Raw genomic sequence first — 13,023 nt, 5'->3', positions numbered from 1 at the left:
ATGAACAGAATGTTGCTAGAAATATGAATGCTAATGATGTTTCTGGTAAGGTCTCAGACAGAATTTTGGACACGGACACAAATATGCATTGAGGAAAGATAGTGTGAAGAGACACAGGGAGAAGACAGCCTTCTACAAACCAGGGAGAGGCCTGGAACAGATCTCTTCCTCACAGGCCTCAGGAGGAACCAACCTTGCCAACATCTTGATTTTGGATTTCTAGCTTCCAGAACCATGAGACAGTAAATATGTATCATTGAAGCTGCCCAGTCTGTGGTGTTTTGTTCTGGCAGCCCGAGCACCATAATGCAGGGCTATCTGTCTCGGTGGTGTCCTCTTCCCTATTTGTCACCAGTCAGGTTCTCTGGGAGCAGGGGCCAAGACAGAGTTCAGGGTGCCAAATGTTTATTAGGGATCAAACCCTATAAAAGGAAGGGGAAGGATCCATCATCAGAAATGAATGCAACCAGTTAATATATATGACCAGGTGCTGCTGGTACTGCTGCTAAGTTGCTTCAGTCGTGTCTGACTCTGTGCGACCCCATAGATGGCAGCCCACCTGGCTCCCCCGTCCCTGAGATTCTCCAGGCAAGAACACTGGAGTGGGTTGCCATTTCCTTCTCCAATGCATGAAAGTGAAAAGTGAAAGTGAAGTCGCTCAGTCGTGTCCGACTCTTCGAGATCCCATGGACTGCAGCCTACCAGGCTCCTCTGTCCATGGGATTCTCCAAGCAAGAGTCCTGGAGTGGGTTGCCATTGCCTTCTCTGATATGACCAGTTAGTTCTGCTTAAAAAAAAGGTTTAAAATAATTGAACATCAATTCAAGCTTCACTGCTTCCTTGGTGGCTCAGATGGTAAAGTGTCTACCTACAATGTGGGAGACCCAGGTTCAAACCTTGGGTTGGGAAGATCTCCTGGAGAAGGAAACGGCAACCCACTCCAGTATTCTTGCCCGGAAAATCCCATGGATGGAGGAGCCTGGTAGGCTACAGTCCAGGTGGTTGCAAAAAGTTGGACACGACTGAGCGACCTCACTTTCTTTCTTTCAAACTTCAGTGATCCTCGTTTTCTCTTACTATTTATCAACAGTATGATATAATTAGGTATTTATTTCCAAATTGATGGAGATTTATAAGCTACAAACCAAAAGGTTATTAACATTAAGTCAATGCTAATAACTTAATATACTATAAACCTAATAATTATTATTATCTATTTCTCCAAGCCAGGCTTCAGCAATATGTGAACCGTGAACTTCCTGATGTTCAGGCTGGTCTTAGAAAAGGCAGAGGAACCAGAGATCAAATTGCCAACATGCGCTGGATCATCGAAAAAGCAAGAGAGTTCCAGAAAAACATCTATTTCTGCTTTATTGACTACGCCAAAGCCTTTGACTGTGTGGATCACAATAAACTGTGGAAAATTCTGAAAGAGATGGGAATACCAGACCACCTGATCTGCCTCTTGAGAAATTTGTATGCAGGTCAGGAAGCAACAGTTAGAACTGGACATGGAACAACAGACTGGTTCCAAATAGGAAAAGGAGTTCGTCAAGGCTGTATATTGTCACCCTGTTTATGTAACTTCTGTGCAGAGTACATCATGAGAAACGCTGGACTGGAAGAAACACAAGCTGGAATCAAGATTGCCAGGAGAAATATCAGTCACCTCAGATATGCAGATGACACCACCCTTATGGCAGAAAGTGAAGAGGAACTCAAAAGCCTCTTGATGAAAGTGAAAGTGGAGAGTGAAAAAGTTGGCTTAAAGCTCAACATTCAGAAAACGAAAATCATGGCATCTGGTCCCATCACTTCATGGGAAATAGATGGGGAAACAGTGGAAACGGTGTCAGACTTTATTTTTCTGGGCTCCAAAATCACTACAGATGGTGACTGCAGAGATGAAATTAAAAGACGCTTACTCCTTGGAAGGAAAGTTATGACCAACCTAGATAGCATATTCAAAAGCAGAGACATTACTTTGCCAACAAAGATTCGTCTAGTCAAGGCTATGGTTTTTCCTGTGGTCATGTATGGATGTGAGAGTTGGACTGTGAAGAAGGCTGAGCGCTGAAGAATTGATGCTTTTGAACTGTAGTGTTGGAGAAGACTCTTGAGAGTCCCTTGGACTGCAAGGAGATCCAGCCAGTCCATCCTGAAGGAGATCAGCCCTGGGATTTCTTTGGAAGGAATGATGCTAAAGCTGAAACTCCAGTACTTTGGTCACCTCATGTAAGAGTTGACTCATTGTAAAAAACTCTGATGCTGGGAGGGATTGGGGGCAGAGGAGAAGGGGACGACAGAGGATGAGATGGCTGGATGGCATCGCTGACTTGATGGATGTAAGTCTGGGTGAACTCCGGGAGTTTATGATGGACAGGGAGGCCTGACATGCTGTGATTCATGGGGTCACAAAGAGTTGGACACGACTGAGCGACTGATCTGATCAGATTTATTAATAATAACTGCTTTATTCGAATCTGCTTCAGTTACAAGAATTTGAGTAAAACTTAAAGTTTTTAAAATGGAGGGGGAAAGAGGTGGATAAATTGGGACATTGGGATTGATGTGTATATGCTGCTGCTGCTGCTAAGTTGCTTCAGTCGTGTCTGACTCTGTGCGACCCCATAGGTGGCAGCCCACCAGGCTCCCCTGTCCCTGGGATTCTCCAGGCAAGAACACTGGAGTGGGGTGCCATTTCCTTCTCCAATGCATGAAAGTGAAAAGTAAAAGGGAAGTCGCTCAGTCGTGTCCGACTCTTAGCGACCCCATGGACTGCAGCACACCAGGCTCCTCCGTCCATGGGATTTTCCAGGCAAGAGTACTGAAGTGGGGTGCCATTGCCTTCTCCGGTGTATATGCTACTATATATAAAATAAATAACTAATAAGGACCTACTGCATAGCACAGGAAACTCTACTCAATACTCTGTAATGGCCTATATGGGGAAAAAAAATTAAAAAAGAGTGGATATATGTATATGATAACTGATTTACTTTGCTATACAGCAGAAATTGTATATCACTCACACAACATTGTAAAGCAACTATACTCCAATAAAGATTTAAAAAAAATAAATAATTTTTCTAAAAAAAAAAAAAAGGGAAGACTAGGCAGAGGGAAAAGTTGAACAACAATGCACATCCCATGAGGCCTCAACCAACCATTGTTGAGCTCAGGACTGTATATTGCCCATCAGGGTTGTCTTGCATTTGGTCAGAATGGCTGGGGCTTTATTCTCCACCTGGCTCAGTCACTGGATCAGGGCTGCCCCAGGAAGAGTGGCTTTGGGCAAGAAGGCTCTCCACAAGTGAGGGTGTGGGTGGCTGACAGAGTCAACTGACCATACCACCTGCAGCCAGGCAGTGAGTCCTTCCTGGGCCACATGTCTCTGTGGCCATGAGCCATGCTGCTCACAAAGCAGGGAAGAATGGTACATAGCTATAATATTTTAGCCAATCCACCCATCTTGAATATCTTTAATTTCACCAACAGGAGTCCACTTCTAATGTTCGTCTTACTAACAATGAACTAATTTCAACAATAAAAATCCATTCCTCACATTCACTATGCTAAAGAACAAAGCCATAAGTAGTCAGTGAGACACGATCACAGAAGCATTCGAGGTAGTGGCTTCTGGAATGCGGCTTTTCTGATAAAATCCTAGCTGATTATTCTGGAGTGGAATTTTCCATTAGAGCAACTGATGGTCCTTAGAGAAGAAGCTTAAAGCTTAAATGAACCAGCACACACACAATAGGACTGACCCTACTTGCTGAAGTATTTCAAAGTAAATCACAGACATCCTGACAACTCTCTTTGCAATATGCTTATCTTTGGAGATCTTAGACATCTATTCCCCTCATCTTGCCCAATCACATTGTCTTAGGGACTATTTAGTTGCAAGGAACAGAAGTACTCAGACTAGTTGAGTTTAACAGGGGCTACTGTCAGGACATAAGGATTCAACACACAACTTCCAGACACTGAGGCTGTCAATGAAGACTCTAGATCCCTTGGCGTGGAGCTGGGGTGCTGGCGTCTCAAGCTGTCCCTGCCTCTCTCCTGGGGCCTCCAGCTCTCCTCGGTGTGTCAGCTCCTGTCTCCAGCTTCTCTCTGCCTTTCCACCTACTCATTGGCACATTTCCCCCATCTTGATTTGACATAACCATCGTCATTGGACCATCTCCATGTCTCTTATGTCAATGTTCTGAGAGAGAAAAAAAAAAGAGAGAAAATATGACAGGCAAAGCCCCAACAATGACCTAGTATCCCCTGAGTTGGTTGAACACTGTGGTCCAGTCACCTGTATAAACAAGGTAGACTGACTCTTCCTTCTAGGGTTCATAGGAAGACAAATTCCTCAAGAAGAGGATAGAAATGGGGAGTCTCTGGCAGGTCCACCCTAGTCGTACTCACATATACACACACACAGGTACACACGTGCACACCATGTGTAACTGATTAAGCCAATCCAACAGTTACTGCCAAAGGCCATGTATTCAAATTACAGTATTTAAACACACACATAATGTGTCTTCCTTAATCTGGCTCAAAAAGAAATGTCTTCTGGTTATCATTTTCTGAAATCTCATCTGCCACAAATACCAACTTCCTGGTTAGAACCCAAGGAGCTCTGAATTGACTCTTCCTCAGTGATGGCCACTTTCTGTTTGGGGTGCTGCCATGGCTAGAATGGTGTAGTCCATCCCCCGCAGATACACATCATCAAAGGCTGTGAGTCAAGTAGCTCACAACCAACCCTGTTCTATAGAAAACTCTTCAAAGAAACTCTGGCCTTGGCCTCCACTCTAACAAGACCTTAGCATTAATTACCAACCCGGGGAACTGATGCATGAAAGCAGAGCTGTCCTCTATCCTGTGTACATAAAAACCTCAGCTTGTTCTGTGTTTCCTTTCATGCTTGTTTGCATCACTTAGAATTTCCCAGGGACATTAGTGTGTCAACTAATCAAATCAGCCAATCATCCTTAAGCAGACAAAGCAATGACACAAAGAGAGCCCTGGGTCCAGCTTGGTGGAACCACGCACTTCTGCCAAGGGCAGAGACAGGGCAGCCCCTGCCTGGGCTTGGTGGGCTCCCTCCTTCCCCACATCTTTTTCCCTTGCTTCATATCCCCTTAATGGGGCAGAGTCTTTATCCCCAAGAAGAGGAAATGCAGAAAAAGTGCATACCTCTCAGGCAGAAAGGACCCTGCCAAATTCAAAACCCCAGAAACACTTAAAGAGAAAAGGCTATTGTTTTTTCTCAGACCACTTTGCTAGGGTAGGAATAGAGAAAATCTGGGTAAAAACCTTTATTTGCCTGATCCCCCTCCCCCTCGTCTCTCAAGTTCATATGGCTGGAGAACTCACCAACTTCCGGGAATAATTGTTTGCTGGAATATTCTCTCCTGGGTGCACTGGGATGACCCAGAGGGATGGGATGGGGAGGGAGGTGGGAGGAGGGTTCATGATGGGGAACACACGTAAAAAAAAAGGAAAAAAAATCTCTCCTGGAAATCTGTTGGAGAAACATCCAAAACTGAGGGCATTGAATAAAACCTTTCTTCTTTTCAGTTTTACCAGAGTCTAGCTGCACTGGTAAGAGTCAAGGGGTCCAGACCTGTGTGATGGGGCCCCCTGCCATGAAGCCCAGGAGACCTCCAGCCACAAGAGGCCAGGGCCTCTGAGCTCTCAGGTTGCTGCCTCAGGCCTCAGTCTAAGTTGGTGGGTGTTTCTATGGTAAACATAGAGCTCTTCACTGGGAAAGGGGCCCTGTTGGTCTCCGGTTACCCATTGTCTTTAGGGGGGGGGCTCTCACTGCAGAGACACTGGTGCTGGCCCCCTCAGTATCACAGCCCCTCTTCTCAGGCCTTTGCCCTAGGGATCCATCAAGGGTTGGGGCTCTTCTCTTCCCCAAACAAAGCACAGAGCATTCATTCATCCCATCCTTTTTTTCCCCGCAGGCAAGCTGACTGCTTTGCTAGCAGGTGCTGGTGCTCATTAGGGAGATTAAAACACCCTGAGCTGAGAACACTGAGAGTCATAAGCACCCAGATCCCAGAAACACCTTCCTTTCCTTCCCCACGGTGGAGCCCCCGCCTCCCCCACTCCGCCGGCCCCCCAGTTCAGTGAGTGACAGCAGGACTTCTTGCTACAGCAGCAAACAACAAATGAACAAAAGAAAGAACCAAACCAAACCAGATATACTCCTCAGGTCTGTGGGTTCTCCCCTTACATCCCTCCCACACAGCTATTTTTTTTTCCCAATGAATACAGGGATAGGATTAATAGAGAAGTGCTAGGAGCAAGGGGCACTGTTCTATTTGGTGTTATCTGTGTATGTGGGTGTTCTCTGTAGTCCAATAAGCGGAGACAGACAGGCTACCAATACAGTGACTGGGAACCCAGACTCTGGAGCAGAGTTGCCTGGGTTTGAATCCTGGCTCCATCACTTCCTGGATTTGTAACACTGGGCTCGTTCCTGAAGTTCTCTGTGCCTTGGTTTCCTCATTGAGTAAAAAGGAGGATAATATTAGTACAGCTGTCCCACAGTAGTGTTGTAGAGACTAAATGAGTTAATGGATAGTAAATATGTCGAGCCTTTTCTAGCACATGAAGGCACTGTAGGAATGCTCGCTTTTGTTATAGAGATAGCTGTGATATAAGGTTTCTGTTTCCATCACTATAAATTTGGTTACTGCAACTTAAAAGTGCAGTGCAAGTCTCATTTATAATTTTTTGATAATGTATATCCTGCTACTTCAAAAAAAGATTTAAAGTACGTGAACAACGACAGTAGCTGGAAAATTTATCAATGAAGGTCTTGTTTACAGTGATTTTGTAAAGGGTAGTAATTTTTAACCTGAAGGAAAAATTTCTTCCTTCCTGCCTTCCTTCCTTCCTTTCCTCTCCTCCTCTCTTCCTTTCTTTCCTTCCTTCCTTTATGATGGTGGTATAAGCATCAGTAAGTGGAAAGATCTTCCTAAAAATCTTGGCAACAATGTAGCACTCAGTGCCTCTCTGTGGGATGCAATGATACTGTGTCTGAGCAGCTTCAAGGTGCCCAGAATTTGATACTTCACACAGATGCACCCTTTGATTCTTACAATGAACTCTGCAAGGGAGAAAGTACTATTATTTTTACCTTGCAGATGAGGAAGCAGAGTCAGGGGTTTAAGTCACCTGCCCAGTCACAAAGCACATAAATAGAGGAGCAGGGTTCCAGGTTAAGTCCAAGTCCATGGGCTTCCTGCTCTGCCCCCACCTATCTTGTGATGGGAAAGGATGAAGAACGTCTCTGGATGTTACAGGACAAACCTGAGAGGGACCAGTACCTCCTCTCCTAGTTCTTCACATCTGGATAAGGAAGGCTAGGCCCTCGGCCTGGGAATCAAGCAACTGAAGCTTGTAGAATCCATATCAATTTCTGACATTCAGTCGAGGCTGTAAACAATGAGCCTGACCTTAATTCAAACACTAGGTGATTATGTTTGACAAAGAAATGTAAACAGGGCTTTAATTGATTCCTCTGCTTACAATGGGTGGTTCATTTATGACTGTCTTCTCTGTAATAGCCTCTGTCTGGGATCTAGGGATTGGATTGATACACAGAATCCTGCCACTTGTTTGAGCTCAGGTCCAACATTCCTGTGTTGATTCATTCATTTGTTTAACAAGTTAATGGTGCTGTGACCCATACTGGACTGCAGTCAGAAACAAAACAGATGTGGGCCCTGCTTCATGGCACTCACAGTCTGATTGGCTGTAAATAAATAGCCTCATGAAGATATACACAGTGAAAACTGTGGTCAGCTCCATGGATGAATGGGATGAGGGGGCTTGGAGGGAGAGTGATCAGGAGTGGGTGGTCAAAGAAGGTCTCTTAGAAGAGGGACATTTAACTGAAGACCTGCATGTTGACAAGGAGTCAGTCACGGGGCCAGTGGAGGAGATGGATGTTCCAGACAGAGGAAACAGTGAGTGCCAAGGCCCTGGGACAGCAAAGGCTTGATGTTCTTGTGGAGATACAAGGCCAGAGTGGAGTCGGGGGTGCATTGCCTGGGATGGGATAGTTAACAGGAAATACAGCAAAAACATAAACATTTTAAGCAATGCATGGGAATATAATCGTTAGAATATAGACTGTGGGAAGATCCATAAGAAAAATGACCCAGTTTAATAAACAAAAAATGATTTACAAGAGAAAAAAGAGGCAGAGGGGAAACCTATAGATTAAGAAAATGGAGGATGTGGAGAAATTGGAGCCCTCACACATCGCTGGTGGGATTGTCAAGCAGTGCCACTGGCAATGACAGCAGACCTGGAGTATAGCACATGTATAATATTAGTGCAATACTTCCCTCAGCCCAGGCCCGCACATGGTTCACTTGTACCCTGAATAGTTTCTATTGCAGGTTGAACTGTGTTCCTCCAAAAGGTGTGTTGAAATTCTAATCCCGGGTACTGTACTAGTATTAGTCAAGTTTCTTTAGAGAACTGTGTGAGGATTTTCCCGGAGCAGGGATGGGACCTGTGTCCCCGGCACTGCCAGGTGGATTCTTACCCTCTGGACCACCAGGGAAGTCCCTGGCATTCTCATGAAAAGGAAAATTTGAATACAGAGACAGGCATGCACACAGAGACAATGCTATAAGAAGATGAAGATGGATAGCAGGGTGATGCTAACAAACCACCAGGAGCCAGGAGCGAACCATGGAACAGATTCTTGCTCAGGGCCTTCAAAAGGAACCAACTGCTGACATCTTGACCTCAGACTTCTAGTCTCTGGGATGAGAGAGAAATTTCTGTTGTTAAAGCCCCATAGTTTGTGGTACTTTGTCATGGCCGTCCTAGTTTCCAATAATCCAAACAGTGCAGAAACAGAAAACAAAGACACAAACTCCTTGGCTTCAGAATCCATTATCTAGGTAGGCATGCGTGTGTGCTTAGACACCTCAGTTGTGCTCGACTCCTTGAGACCCTATGGACTGTAGCCGGACAGGCTCCTCTGCCCATGGGATTCTCCAGGCAAGAATACTAGAGTGGGATGCCCTCCCACTGGAAGACCATGCCCTCCTCCAGGGGATCTTCCTGACCCGGGGATTGAACCCATGTCTCCTGCGTCTCCACCTCCTCCATTGCAGGCGGATTCTTTACCCACTGAACCACCTGGGAAGCCCATCCAGGTATAGACAGAAGAGAACTGAAGTAAGATATGAGCAAGCAGCACCCATTTCTCCCTGCTTTCTCTCCAACCACATTCTCCCCTCTTCCAAGCCAACCAATAAAGCCTTCAACCCAAACAGAGGAGGATTGAAGAGTTAAAAGGAGTTAGATGCAGCACGGAAATCGTGCATCCTTTCAATCCTCCCTACATCGGCCAGCTCACAGGTGTGGGTGTGTCTGCTGGAGATACGCAAGAAAATCTTTGTAAGTTTGGAGATCTGAGAGTGGAAGGGACCTGTGCTCTGTTTGATGGAGGAAGTGCAGGGCAACTGTAAGCTTGCTTCCACTGTTCTGTATCAACAATGGGGTAGAAATGCCAGTATGACATATAGGGCCAGAGGCTATCCTGAGTTCCCTGTATTCTTAAAGGGGTGTGGGTGGTCATTAGAAAATACACAAGACTCCTGAGTGAGACAGAAAAGATATCAGAGGAGAGCAGACCCATGGGGCCTTAAGACCCGAACAAGGAGACACCACTTCCATCGAAAGGATGCAGCCCATGGACAGGACTGCAGGAGATCTGGGGGGCCATTTTGGAGACTGGAAGGATGGGGTTCATCTGAAGCAGCAGGTCATCAGAGGACCAAAAAGTAGGTATCCAGCCCCCACCCCCTTCCCAAGCCCTCAACACCATGTTGACGAATGTGAAAGCAGCCAGACATTGGTGTCAGCTTCAGGGATAAGGAGAAAGAAGAAGAAAATCTTGATTGTGACTCATCTATCAAACCAGACTGGCTAGGAAGGCAGTGAAGTTGACTGCGTGTATCTGAAAATAGCTAGATTAAATTTTCTAAATCAGTTTAAATGAAAATTCTAGACAGAAATTCTCGTTTCCTGGTAACACCTTCATACACATGTAGAGTCCTGCATATGTGCATTTGGCATCTCTTGGCAGAAGCTGCTCTTTCTTCCTGACCATGGTCTTCTGGTTCAGAGCTCCCCAAGGCGTTTCCTTGACTTAATAATTCTGTCCCAAGCATAACCACCCTTTGGAGATGTAGGTAAAAAGTATTCCATTGTCCTCAAATTGTGGCGCCAACCAGGAGGGCTCTGGCTCAGCTGGCTAAAGAGACTTTTGAGACAGCTGTGGACAGAGAAATTCCCACTGAATCCCACCTCACACCTGAAGGGATGACTCCAAATAGATCATATTTGGAGTGGAAAATAAAATGATAAATGTATGCTTTAGTCCATGCAGGCTGCTATAACAAAATGCCACAAACCAGATGGCTTATAAACAACACAAATGTATTTCTCAGCATTCTGGAGTCTGAAAGTCTGAGATCAGGGTGCCAACACGGTCAGGTGATGACCCTTTTTCCAGTGTATCTTCACTTGCTGGAAGGGGGAGCTAGCCCTCTGGGGCCACTGTGGGGTCTCATTGATAAGGCCACTAATGCCTTCCATGGGAGCTCCAGGATCCTCATGAGTGAATCACCTCCCAAAGGCACCATCTCCTAGTATCATCAGATTGAGCATCAGGATGTCAGCATATGAATTTTAGGGAGACACAAACATCCAGACCATAACAAAGCACTAGAAGAAAAGATGAAATTTTAAAAATTATCTCAGAGAGATTTTGTGTGCTACTTAGCCATGGTTCCAAATTTACAAGTGATAAATTTGACTATGTAAGAATAAACATTTTTTACATGGCCTAAACTCCTATAAACAAATTCAAAAATCAAATGGTAAACTGGGGAATATGTGCAATGCCTATTACAGACAAAGTGTTAATTTCCTTAACATAGCAAGACTTCCCGCAAGCCAGCAAGAGATGTATCAAAAATTCAGTAGAAAAATGGTAGAAATGAACAGAAAATTTAAAGAAAAGGAAGCAGTATTGATTCCTTAATATTGGGGAAAGATGCTCAACCTCAATCGCAAGATGAAAAATGCAAATTGAAAAGAGATGTGGTGTTTTGCCTAGAGGTGGACACCACATCCAGACAAACTCTATCAAAAACCATCACACCTCCTCTCTATTCTTCTAAGGGCCCTAAAAATCTTTCCCCCAAATAATTTTCTTCCCTGTAAGATTAGGTACCCCCCCACCTCCTATTTCCCTACTAAGATGGTGTTTAATCTTGAATTCTAAGCTACCCCGGAAATCACTTTTTCCCTGGCTATCTCCTGTGCATCCATGTTGTTGTTGTTTAGTTGCTCAGTTGTGTCTGACTCTTTGTGACCCTATGGACTCTAGCCACCAGGCTCCTCTGTCCATGGAATTGGAGTGGGTTGCCCTTTCCTTCTCCAGGGGATCTTCCCAACCCAGGAATTGAACCCACAATGTCTCCTGTGTTGGCAGGCAGGTGCTTTACTGCTGAGCCACCAAGGGAGGCCCGTGTATCCATGAAGTATACATATTAAAACTTTTGCTTGTTTTTCTCTGGCTAATCTGTCTTTTATTACTGGGGTCTCAGCTGAGGACTCAGAGGGCAGAGGGAAATTATTTTTCCTTTCCTACTGAGGCTCAGCTTCAGAGGGGATCCTCATGGCCAGTCTCGGAGTGAGTGCTCCTGAGGTTCCAGAAGTAGGGAAGGCTGTGCAATTTAATTTCCTTCCCCACCAGAGCTGAGGGGCTCTCACTGGATGGGTGTTTTGGGTAGGGGAGAGAATGGCACAGGGCAAGGGAGTAGAAAGTAAATTCAGTAAGTCCACAATATTTTGATCACTAGCCATGTATCTGGCTCAGTGTTACATGTGAAGCAACCAGGATGCAATAAAGTTTAAGAGCTTCTCTGGCCTGGAAAGGCATGCTAGGGCTGACGGGAGACAGATGTGTGAGAGAACCCTGGGAGTGGAGTGCTGGAGCTGTGTGCGTGCTGGTACAGCAGCTACATGGGGAAGCCTCTGTCTAGGACTGCTTCCCGTTCCTGCAAGCAGCTTCATGCCATCAGCATGGCCGCTGCTGCTGAGAATGTGTGCTGGGCCCTGAGCACTCTCTGCCCAAGAGGGGCCTGTGAGGCAAGGGCACGTGAATGGTATGATCTGGGGGTCCTGTCCCAGGGTTTGGATCCTGGAAGTCCCCAGTTTTCCAGCACTGGATGAATGGGAACCACGGACAGAGCTTCCCCACAGACATAAAGGTGGCCCTCCCTGCCCACAGACCTACTGAAGGAGCTGGACTTTTCGAACATTCACAGCAGTGCTTCTACTTCTCGTGTGAAGTCTATAGCGTTTTGTGTATCAAGGACATTATAGATAATGCAAGGGTTTGTAGGTGGCAAGTCATCCATCTGTAGGAAAGTATGTTGCAAGTTCCAATTTGACGAATCTTCGGAACACAAGGCCTTTGCTAGCAAATTAGACACTTGCAGTAGCTGGATCCCAGAAAAGTCCCTTCAGGTACTTTATGGGTCTGAACCATTGCTGGGCCAGACATGATGTGGAAGTGCCCCCAGGTCTTCCATGTGACCCCAGAGGGTTGCCTGCCCTCAAGCTACCCAATTCATCTCACCTGACTGAGACCTGGGTGGAATCAGGACTTAGGATCTCAGAGGTCAGAACAAGAGAGCAGGGGCCCTCAGGGTCCTGTTCAGCCTCTGTGTGATTCTGGCCCAGCTGGGTCCTAGATGCCTGGACCACACGATTTCAGAAGGAGATGCGAGCCAACAAAAGGACAATATACCACCATAATGGTAGAAACAACCTTAGGGGCTAGAAATAGATGCTGTCATTACAGGAGGAAAAAAATCCCATAGCAAATTCCAAAATCTGACCCTTACGATCCTGGGACCAGGGAGGGGAGGGAACGGGAGATTTCCCTATTTCTGGTGAAAACAAGGC

The sequence above is a fragment of the Bos mutus genome, chromosome 4, assembly GCF_027580195.1.
Source record: "Bos mutus isolate GX-2022 chromosome 4, NWIPB_WYAK_1.1, whole genome shotgun sequence".
NCBI lineage: Eukaryota > Metazoa > Chordata > Mammalia > Artiodactyla > Bovidae > Bos > Bos mutus.
This window is presented reverse-complemented; position numbering follows the sequence as displayed.